Source organism: Anomaloglossus baeobatrachus, unplaced genomic scaffold (genome assembly GCF_048569485.1).
Source record: "Anomaloglossus baeobatrachus isolate aAnoBae1 unplaced genomic scaffold, aAnoBae1.hap1 Scaffold_82, whole genome shotgun sequence".
Classification (NCBI taxonomy): domain Eukaryota; kingdom Metazoa; phylum Chordata; class Amphibia; order Anura; family Aromobatidae; genus Anomaloglossus; species Anomaloglossus baeobatrachus.
The window spans coordinates 643912-654868 of NW_027445206.1; the positions used below are offsets into that span (position 1 = coordinate 643912).

The 10957-nt window shown below is 48.8% G+C and overlaps 1 pseudogene; it reads right to left on the reverse strand.

Moving 5' to 3' along the window:
• Positions 1–5644: 5644 nt before the first annotated feature.
• LOC142288344 (U2 spliceosomal RNA) lies at positions 5645–5851 on the reverse strand (annotated as a pseudogene).
• Positions 5852–10957: the final 5106 nt, after the last annotated feature.

Below are 10957 nucleotides of genomic sequence, written 5' to 3' on the forward strand. Positions count from 1 at the left end.
TAGCCAGGATTATGGTGGAGATATGCACAAGTGAAATAAGAATATAAAGTAATACAATAAGATTATAAAACCAATATGTGTGCATTCATGCACCACCCGGTACGCTACCCTTGCCAAATTGCTCACTCTAGATCCCCACACGATCCATGAAGCCGTTCCCCCGGTCACACCGCCTGCTGCCGGTTCCCACTCATCCCTGGGGGAGTTAGGCGAGTGGTATCGAGAGCTACATGTCGGCACTGATGATACCCCCATACACCACAAGGAAGGGGTATACCGGGTGGTACAGGAGTATGAGCGGGTTTTTAGCAAGCACCCTCTAGATTTTGGGCAGATTAAAGGGGTTCAACACCACATCCCTACCGGTACACACTCCCCTATTAAAGAGAGATACAGGCCTATTCCCCCTGCGCACTACCAATGCGCCAAAGACATGTTGAGGAACATGAAGGAGGCAGGGGTTATTAGGGACAGCTGTAGTCCCTGGGCCGCTCCGTTGGTGCTGGTTAAGAAGAAGGATGGCACCATGCGGATGTGTGTGGATTACCGGAAGATTAACCAGATAACGCATAAGGATGCTTACCCTCTGCCCCGCATCAAAGAGTCCCTGGCCTCGCTGAGAACCGCTAACTACTTCTCCACCCTTGACCTCACCAGCGGGTACTGGCAGGTGGCCGTGGCACCGGAAGACCGAGAGAAGACTGCCTATGGGACCGTTTTGCTGTACTTGGATGATGTGATTGTGTACTCACAGACGTATGAAGCCCACCTGGAGTACCTAGCCGAGGTGTTCGCGTCCCTTGCCAAGTATGGGATGAAGTTGAAGCCCTCAAAGTGTCATCTGCTGAAACCCAGAGTGCAGTACCTAGGACATGTGGTTGGTGCGGAAGGTGTCGCCCCCAACCCCGAGAAGATCACCGCCATCCAAGACTGGCCGAGACCGACCACAGTGAGGGAAGTGAGGCAGTTTCTGGGCCTGGTGGGATATTACCGTCGCTTCATTAAGGGGTACACAAAGATGGCTGCCCCCATGCAAGACCTCCTCGTAGGACAGACCAAGGGTGGTAGATCCCTAGTAGCCCCATTGGTGTGGGAAGAAAAGCATGAGGAATCCTTCCGCCAGCTGAGAACAGCCCTGACCGGAGAGGAAATCCTAGCGTACCCTGACTACAGCCGCCCATTCATCCTCTACACCGACGCCAGCAATGTGGGCTTGGGGGCTGTTCTATCCCAGGTCCAAGACAGAAGGGAAAAGGTAATAGCTTATGCTAGCCGAAAACTCCGACCGACTGAGAGGAACCCTGAGAACTACATCTCCTTCAAGCTTGAGCTCTTGGCACTGGTGTGGGCTATCACCGAGCGGTTCCGCCATTACCTGGCAGCAGCCAAGTTCACCGCGTACACAGACAATAACCTGCTGACCCATCTAGATACGGCCAAGCTGGGCGCGTTGGAGCAGCGGTGGGTGACCAGGTTAGCCAACTACGATTTCACCATCAAGTACCGGGCCGGCCGTACCAACGTCAATGCCAATGCACTCTCCCGGATGCCCCACCTGTCGGAAGAGGGGCCAGAGGATGATGACCTCGAAGAGATCGAGTTGCCTGCATTTCACCGGCCATTCACTGAGAAGGTGCACGTCTACCAACAACGGGTGAACCTGGATCCGCTGCCCCGACAGGACTGGCAGGAAGCTCAGGACCAGGCACCTGCTGTCCGCCTGGTCAAGACTCTAGTGGAACAGGGTTCTGCTGGGATAGACCCTGCTGCCCCTGCCGAAGCCCAACGTCTGTGGCAAGAACGGACCCGGCTATACCTACACCAGGGGAAGTTGTATCGCGAGCTGATTAATCCAAAGACTCACGAGAAGATCCGCCAGCTGGTGATTCCCCAGGCTAACGTGCCCACCGTCCTGCAAGCATACCATGATGGTGCAGTGCACTTCGGGTGGAAGAAGCTAGAGATGTTGTTAAGAGAGCGGTTCTATTGGAGTGGAATGCGGGAATCTGTGGAGGCCTGGTGCCGAGAATGTGGCCCTTGCGCATTGAGAAGGAAGGACGAGGCCAGCCAGAAGGCACCCCTACACCCGATCATTACACACCAACCGCTGGAGCTGGTTGCCCTTGACCATGTAAAGCTCACCCCCAGCCGAAGTGGGTACACCTACGCTCTGACCATCGTAGACCACTACTCGAGATTCCTGGTGGTTGTCCCAGTTAAGGACTTAACCGGCCGCACCGCTGCTAAGGCTTTCCAGGCTTATTTCTGTTGACCGCATTGGTACCCGGAGAGGGTGCTTACCGACCAGGATCCGGCCTTTGAAGCAGAGGTATTCCAGGAATTCTGCCAGTTGTACGGCTGCAAGAAAATCCGGACCACGCCTTACCACGCCCAAACCAATGGCATTTGTGAAAAGATGAACCACTTGGTCCTGGGCCTCCTCAAGACGTTACCACTGGAAGAGCGGAACCTGTGGCTGGAGAAGCTACCTGACCTGGTCGATATGTACGACAACATCCCTTCCAGCTCTACGAAATGCACTCCAGCATACCTGATGAGAGCTCGTCCCGGCCGGCTACCAGTGGATCTGGAAATGGGCTTGGAAGCTTCAGAAGCACTCCTGTCGACAGCTGAATGGGACACTCGGCGGAGGACACAGTACCGACAGGTCCAGGAGTATGTTGAAAAGAACTTGTGCCGGAGTCGGGGACAACAGGAGCAGTGCTTCAACAAGAAGGCGCCTGCCGGTTCCTTCCAACCTGGGGATGTAGTGCTGAAGCGGAAAAGAAGGGCCCACAAGCTGGATGATCAATGGGAAAAAACCCCGTATGTAGTCCAGCCCACAGGATGGGAGAATGGGAAGGCCTACCAGATCAGCCGTGACCAGGGGGGGACTTTGGCCACGGTTTCCCGAGACCACCTGAAGAAGTGCCCACCAGCATTGAGAGTAGCGGATGAGGCTCCAGTTCCCAGTCCAGTGGAGAAGGAAAAAGAGGTAATCCACACCATGATGGGTGATTTTCCAGCAGACTGGCCTACACAGAACGGTGCGGTGATCCTTCCAGTGATACTGTTCCCACAACCCGTGGATGAAGAAATGATGGAAACGGTTAACCGCGAGCCAGTGCCCAGGGATGTACCTGTACCCAGCTCCCCTACGCCTCCGCCTGCCCCACATGATAGCAGGGAGGAGGAACTGACTGTTCCCTCTGCCCCACTGCCTGTCACCACTGACACCGGACCCCGAAGGTCCACTCGCCCCAACCTAGGTAGACCCCCACTTAGGTACAGGGAAACTACTCTTTAAAAGGGGGGGGCTTTATGTGTTGAGTGTACCAGTTTGAAAGTTTTAAATGATAAGTAAAGATGATCAACCAAAGAAGTTTACCTGATTGAACCGTGATTAAACCGGCCGTTGCCGGCAACTGTTGTCCCCGTAGGGACTGTGCAACCATTGCGTAAGGAACTGCTTACGGACAAGCCCGAGAACTTGCAGGGCAACCACAAACTTAGTGCAATGTAAATAAAAATGTTTGTTGGCTTGACACCGTTACCGCCTCCGGAGAGGCTGATTTGGGAGGATGGGCCTGGAGGAAAGGGATGGCCTAGGCCCGCCACTACCGTAACCGGTGGCGATCCTCCGGGGGTTCAGGGGTCCCCTTGGACGTGGGCCCCCTGAAAGAGACAGAACCCGCTCGGGCAACTTGGTGCTGGACTGGGGTCAAGGGGTGCTGCCCGCTTCTTAGGGGCAGCATCAGGGCCAGGTTGTTTGGGTGGGAGAAGAGCGGAAGCTGTACCGTTGTAAAATGTTTATGATGCTTTTACATGTTTTACCGTTTTATTCTTTTTCAGTTGTGAAAATAAAACCGGTGATGGACGGGCAGCCCGCGGACGGTCTGCATTTTACTATAGGGGAATGTGGCGCCCTGGACAAGCCAGGTCGTCACAGGTACTACACCAACACACTCTACACTCCGGCTAGGCACACCGAAGCTAAACACAAATCCTAGTTGCCTTCCTCCAGGGGCTGATGTCCACACCAGGGGGTGGGCCAGGCGGTTGATCCCACCCACCGAGGAGTTCACAGTCCTGGAGGCGGGAAAAGGAGTCAGATTAGAGATCAGTTTTGGAGTTAGAGAAGTGAAGAGGAGAGGAGACTGACCGTGTCCGGGTGTGTGGCCCGGGCACTCAGCAAGGTTGGCAGACGGTGGTGACCTTCTGCAGGAGAGGCTGATTGGAGTGAACCGTACGGACCGGGGATGGGCGGTGGCCCGCCGGTACCAGATCGGGGAGTGAAGAGAAGCCAGCACCATCCGGCAGGGCCTACGGACCCCGACCAGGCTAGGAGTCGCCGTAAAACCGGTCAAATCCGTTAGCGACAGGAACCTCCAGGGTTTCCCAGCAGTCAAGACCCGATTGAAGGCAACAGCTCACACCGTAGAGGGAAGCACAGTCACCGCCAAGGCTACAGTTCCCAGGGCCAGAGCCTGCGGGCAAAAGGGGCTCCCTCAGCATCCATCCAAGCTGGGGAGCGGGTTACCGGTGGGAAGCCCGCTAGATTTTGGGGGAATAAAAGGGGTCCAACACCACATCCCCACAGGTGCACACCCACCCATCAAAGAGAGCTATAAGCCAATACCACCTTCACATTGCCAGTGTACCAAGGACATGTTGAGCAACATGAAGGCGGCTGGGGTTATCCGTGACAGTTGTAGCCTTTGGGCAGCTCTGTTGATCCTGTTAAAAAAGAAGGACGGCACCACTCCCCGTATTGAGGAATCGCTAGCTGCATTGAGAACTGCAAATTATTTTTCTACCCTTGATCTCACTAGTCACTATTGGCAAGTGTCCGTTGCTGAGGCAGACCGGGAGAAGACCGCCTTCGCCACCCCTATGGGTCTCTGCGAGTTCAAAAGCATGCCCTTCGAGCTGTGCAATGCGCCAGGAACCTTCCAGAGGCTGATGGAATGCTGCTTGGGACAAGATTTTAGGGTGTATAAAAAGGGAGATTAGATCCCGTGATCCCAACGTATTGTTACACCTCTATAAATCACTTGTAAGGCTACATCTGGAATATGGGAACCAGTTTTGGGCTCCACATTTTAATAAGGACATTCAGAAGTTAGAGTCAGTTCAAAGGTGGGCAACTAGACTACTACAAGGAATGGAAGGCCTCCCATATGATGACAAGTTGAAAAAGTTATTAAGTGATTATTGGCTGCAATGGGGCTTTCTGGCTGGTGCCAGCCTCTCTTCTTAGCACACAGGAACCACAATCCCTACACCATGCTTCAATGGATTCTCTCATCCCAGCCCAGTAAAACTACATATTTTACACAGTCATAAGCAGCCAAAAGGGATCTATTCTATTCAATTGCAAATGATCTAGATAAGACTGAGAATAAGATACTGCACGGGACATAGCAGAGTTGGTCAAGTTGAGTGGAGATGAGTTTGCTATTTGGCACAGCTTTTTGCATCAATAAAGCAAGTAAAAGGTGTGAAAGATAAAAAAAAGGGTGAAAGTGTGAAAAGTGAATTGGCCAAATTGAGGTGCATATAAAGTTTTTGCTTTCTTTCAATTCACTAATGGGGCTCATTTGAATCAGGTGAATTGAGTTCTGCTTTTGGAAACTGGGTTAAGAAGGGGTGCACCGGTCCTGGAGGTACTGCAATACCAGGTCAATGCGTGCAGTGGACAGAGCAAGATTTTTTCCATCTCCTTGTTCTAAAAATCCATTTAATATATGGTCCCCAGAGAGGGGACGTATCAGATATTAAACTGATAAGAACAGATTTAATTTTTTTTTTTTTCTGTTTATCAGTAGGACTTCAAAATAACAAAGGTGATCGCCTCCCGTTGCCTGGGAACCGTCCAGGCACAAGAGGGCTATGTGTCACCAGAAGGCGCACACACTTCCTCAAGGCCGGCAGACGTGCAATCCCAGGCACCTTCCAGTACCGACCAAGGTAGCGTCCTCCGAAACTACACTTGATCTTAGCCAAAAGGCCGAGAAGCTATAACCCGAATTGGTTACGGCCTTGAGTGGCACCCTGGCCTATACCGGACACATCTTAGGGAGAGGGAGACAAACCCACGCCTACAGAAGACATTTTGTCACCCAAGCCAACCCTTGAAAAGGCTGTTTTGCAGAGCAAAAACAAGAAGAATGGTGCTTTTTGCACCCACTGCAATGAATCTGAATAACTCCTCCTTTTGGACACAAGCACCTCCCCTCCCCCTTGCAGTCTTTCCAATTCATGATACAAAAAGACGGACGGACAGGACAGGACAGGACAGGCTGCCTGACTTTCCGTCACTGCCACCCTTTGCCATCCTTGCCCGTAGAAAGCCCTTTCATCATCCCCAAACCCTAATCTTTTCCCTTCCCTTCCCAGATGCGTCTCACTCCCTTTCATTAGGAAGTGAGCGCAGCCTTTTCTCCGTTCTGCACATGCGCGACGTTAAACACAAATGCGCAGGCGTGCGTTCCATTACCCTCACTGCATTCCACTCCCATACAGGAAGTGGGCGCAGCTATTACTACGGTCGCACATAAAAGAACCCACGGCCACCACTGCACATAGCTGACTCCACCACAGGACACCCACTTCTACACCAACGCAGGTAAGACAGGATCGGCACCTCTATGCTCCCGTTACAATCAGGCTCAGTCACCATGTGATAACGCTCTCAACTCTTTAGTTGCAGGCTCCCCTTGCTTCACCTCCACTGGCTGTGCTGCCATTTCCTCTCCCACCTGGAAGGTATACTTTATTCCACTATTTTCCTGTTTCTCTCTTCCCCCGTTTCCCATAACCTACTTTTATCTGCATTTGTGGGGTATCTATATGCTATTTACATCATAGTTTAATTCATTAATATGGAAGGGAAGAGTGCCCATGAGAGTGTTGAACTGCGGAGAGCAAGAGATTAAGCTGCTCCGATTTGCCACCATTGATAAGCTGTTCTCAGTAGATACACATGCTATCCAAACAGCAGCATCCACCATTGCTTCAGCCCACCCATTCAGTGACAGCTCACCAAGTCAGCCAGAGGAGTGGTGTAAGGAATTACACGTAGGCACTTACTCCACACCTTCACATCACAAGAAGGGGGTCTACAGGCTAGTGCAAGAATACGAGCAAATCTTCAGCAAACATCCGCTAGACTTTTGAAGAATAAAAGGGGTCAAACACTACATCCCCACAAGTGCACACCCACCCATCTAAGAGAGATATAAGCCAAAACTACCTGCACATTACCAGTGTACCAAGGACATGTTGAGCAACATGAAGGAGGCTGGGGTTATCCGTGACAGTTGTAGCCTCTGGGCAGCTCCGTTGGTCCTGTTAAAGAAGAAGGACAGCACCACTCCCCTGTATTGAGGAATAGCTAGCTGCATTGAGAACTGCAAATTATTTTTCTACCCTTGATCTCACTAGTCGCTATTGGCAAGTGTCCGTTGCTGAGGCAGACCGAAAGAAGACCGCCTTTGCCACCCCGATGGGTCTCTGCGAGTTCAAAAGCATGCCCTTCGAGCTGTGCAATTTGCCAGGAACCTTCCAGAGGCTGATGGAATGCTGCTTGGGACACCGAAACTTTGAAACGGTACTGCTATACCTTTATGATGTTATTGTTTATTCTAAAGCAAACAAGATTTTAGGGTGTATAAAAAGGGAGATTAGATCCGGTGATCCCAACGTATTGTTACCCCTCTATAAATCACTTGTAAGGCCACATCTGGAATATGGGGTAAAGTCCTGAGCAGGTTGATAACCATTGGTTTGAGCATGGTAGGGTGTAGTGCGCATCTTCCTGCATCGGTAAAAGCTGCAGAAGTCCTTGAAGATTTCCGCTTCAAAGGCTGTGCCTTGATCTGTGAGAACTCTCTCTGAGTAGCCATGAGGTCTGCATAAGTGTGCTTGGAAGACCTTCGCTGCAGTATGGGCCATTAGATCTTTGACTTGTACCACAACCATAAATCTCGAGTAGTTGTCTACCATCGTAAGTGCATACGTGAGCTCGCCTCGATATTCTGCAACAAAACTCCCTTTTTCGATTTCAGTTTCAGCAAACACTCCTCTTCCTGTAGAAAATATTTATCATTACCTAAGACAGTCATTCTAATGCATGACAATATTAAGGCAATTTAGTTAAAACTTGTTTTAACTCACCTTTAAGGGGATTGATGTATTTCATGGTCAATCCAGGTTTGTCAGTGATGGCACTGACATAATGTATGGCGTCTTTTTCGGGCGTTATCCTTTGCCTTTTCATTGTGAAAATCCAGTTGCCTATATCAAAGCAAATTCTACTACTTGTAAAGTATGCAGAAAATGAAATGTAGAACATATAACATCAACTGCTTAGGAACGCATCATAGGTTAGTACTTAAAAGGATATTGTCATGTTCTAGTCATAATGCAAGCTGGACATTTTTCATGTTACCCTGTAATCGCCGGCCTGTTCTAATGCTCACAAGCCAAGATATAGGCTCAGCTGCTAAGGCTTCCCTCTGCCTTCTGAATGAAACTTGAATATGTCTGGGTCACTGTGTATATAGCAGGTGCTCAGAAAAAATAAGAGTCAATTCAATAGAAATAGCTCTGGCACACTATAGTGATCAATAACGTAAGAAAAGAACTCTTGGAATGCTGAAAATTCTTTATTTGTGCAAAAGGATAATTCATCCAACGTTTCGACCTTGTTTTTAGGTCTTTATCAAGGATAAAGTTATCTAAGATCATAAAGGGTTACAAAACCATATAAACACGTAATTAGTACATAGTACAACATAACAGTACAATATATTGCTACTTGAGAGTACAATGGGTCAAATGACCATGATGCACATACAAAAAATTTTTCCAAAGCCATAGTGAAAACATTTGTACTGAGGAAAGAAAATTTCCACATGACCTATCTGGAGAAACATTCTGGATCAAACAACCAAAAATAGTCAAGCAGGTAAATACACACCTATATGGATAACAGGATGATATGTGTTCAATTGTATAGCGTCATTGCCATTAAGGTACAAATGGAAAACTTGCAATCCTATATAGTGAAGGAAATGAACACATATCATATCATAGAACACAGGAACATGGGTGTGAGAAAAACCTCAATGTTTATACTTTGTTCTTTATAATGGTGTGAACATGTATATGTCTCAGTACCTTATGCACTTGAGAATTCTAGTGAGTAGATCATGAAAGCCTATTTCAGAACTGGAATCGGTAAATAATTGTAGGTGGAATCTAAATGAAAAGATGGTACAAGTGTTATCATGACACGTGGGCTATAACACAATGGACCGTGTGACAAAGAAGAAAGGAGAGAAAGAAGAGGAAGAAAATGCAACTACCTGTAACATTACGTGATAGTCACTGGTAAGTATCACTTGACAATTCAAGTGAAAAAGGATTCCTTTATTAAAGGGTTCTCAGTCGCCTCAGGATCATGAAATACTAGGGTAAATGATATGAGAATGGGTAAGAAGCACCACTAAAGGAAATATGAGATGCAGGACATATATCTATAAACCCCTGAACTACATGATAGAAATAAAAAGAAGAAAAAAGAAAAAAAAGAAGAAAGAAGAAGAACACATAGAATGCGGAAAGAGAATGGGTACAACTACCTGAGTTACTGCGGGGAGGCCCCTGGTTGGTATTGTGAGGGTTAGTGGAATTCCTTCACTGAAGGGTTCTCAGTTGCCTCAGGTTCGTGAAAAATGCTATAGACAAATAATGCCCGGAGAAAAGGGGTTCATATACAGCGAATAATGGTAATACAAGGTACATGTGTCACATGTAATAGTATATATATATATATTGTACTAAGCTCTACACCAGAAATAGAAAGTAGTCCCTCTGCCTTCTGTCTAGGTGCCCTGAGTTATGTCCTGTAAACTGTCACAGGGACCCAGACACACATGTGTAGTAGGGGAATATCCCTGCTGAGATGCCAGTGCTAGAGCACTCGTTTGCTGTGGAGTTGAACGCTATGTGAGCAGTTCTTACCTTCAATGAGCAGAAGTCTCTTTTTTCAGATTTCAATATCTCTGTGGGTATCTGGCAGAAATATGGAATACTCTTTACTGCTAAGACCCTGTACACCACTCCCACTAAAGGGGGCTTTACACGCTGCGACATCGCTAATGCGGAGTCGTTGGGGTCACGGAATTTGTGACGCACATCCGGCCGCATTAGCGATGTTGCTGCATGTGACACCGATGAGCGATTTTGCATCGCTGCAAAAACGTGCAAAATCGCTCATCGGTGACATGGGTCTCCATTCTCGATTATCGTTACTGCAGCAGTAACGATGTAGTTCGTCGCTCCTGCGGCAGCACACATCGCTCCGTGTGACACCGCAGAAACGAGGAACCTCTCCTTACCTGCCTCCCAGCCGCTATGAGGAAGGAAGGAGGTGGGCGGGATGTTCCGGCCACTCATCTCCGCCCCTCCGCTGCTATTGGGCGGTCGCTCAGTGACGTCGCTGTGACGCCGCACGGACCGCCCCCTTAGAAAGGAGGCGGTTCGCCGGTCACAGCGACGTCGCCGGGCAGGTAAGTATGTGTGACGGGTCTGGTCGGTGTTGTGCAGCATGGGCAGCGATTTGCCCGTGTCGCGCAACAGATGGGGGCGGGTATCCACACTAGCGATATCGGGACCGATATCGCAGTGTGTAAAGTAGCCTTTAATAAACTGTGTAAAGGATTTTAAGTAAAAATCCACAATAAACCAGCGCTAGATGGGTTTTTATAATTTTATTAATAGACCACAAATAAAAATTTTTTTGCTATCCTTGTTTCAAGACAGAGTATTTGATAATATACAATACACTGATCATAGTATCATAGTATCATAGTTTTTAAGGTTGAAGGGAGACTCTAAGTCCGTCTAGTTCAACCCGTAGCCTAACATGTTGATCCAGAGGAAGGCAAAA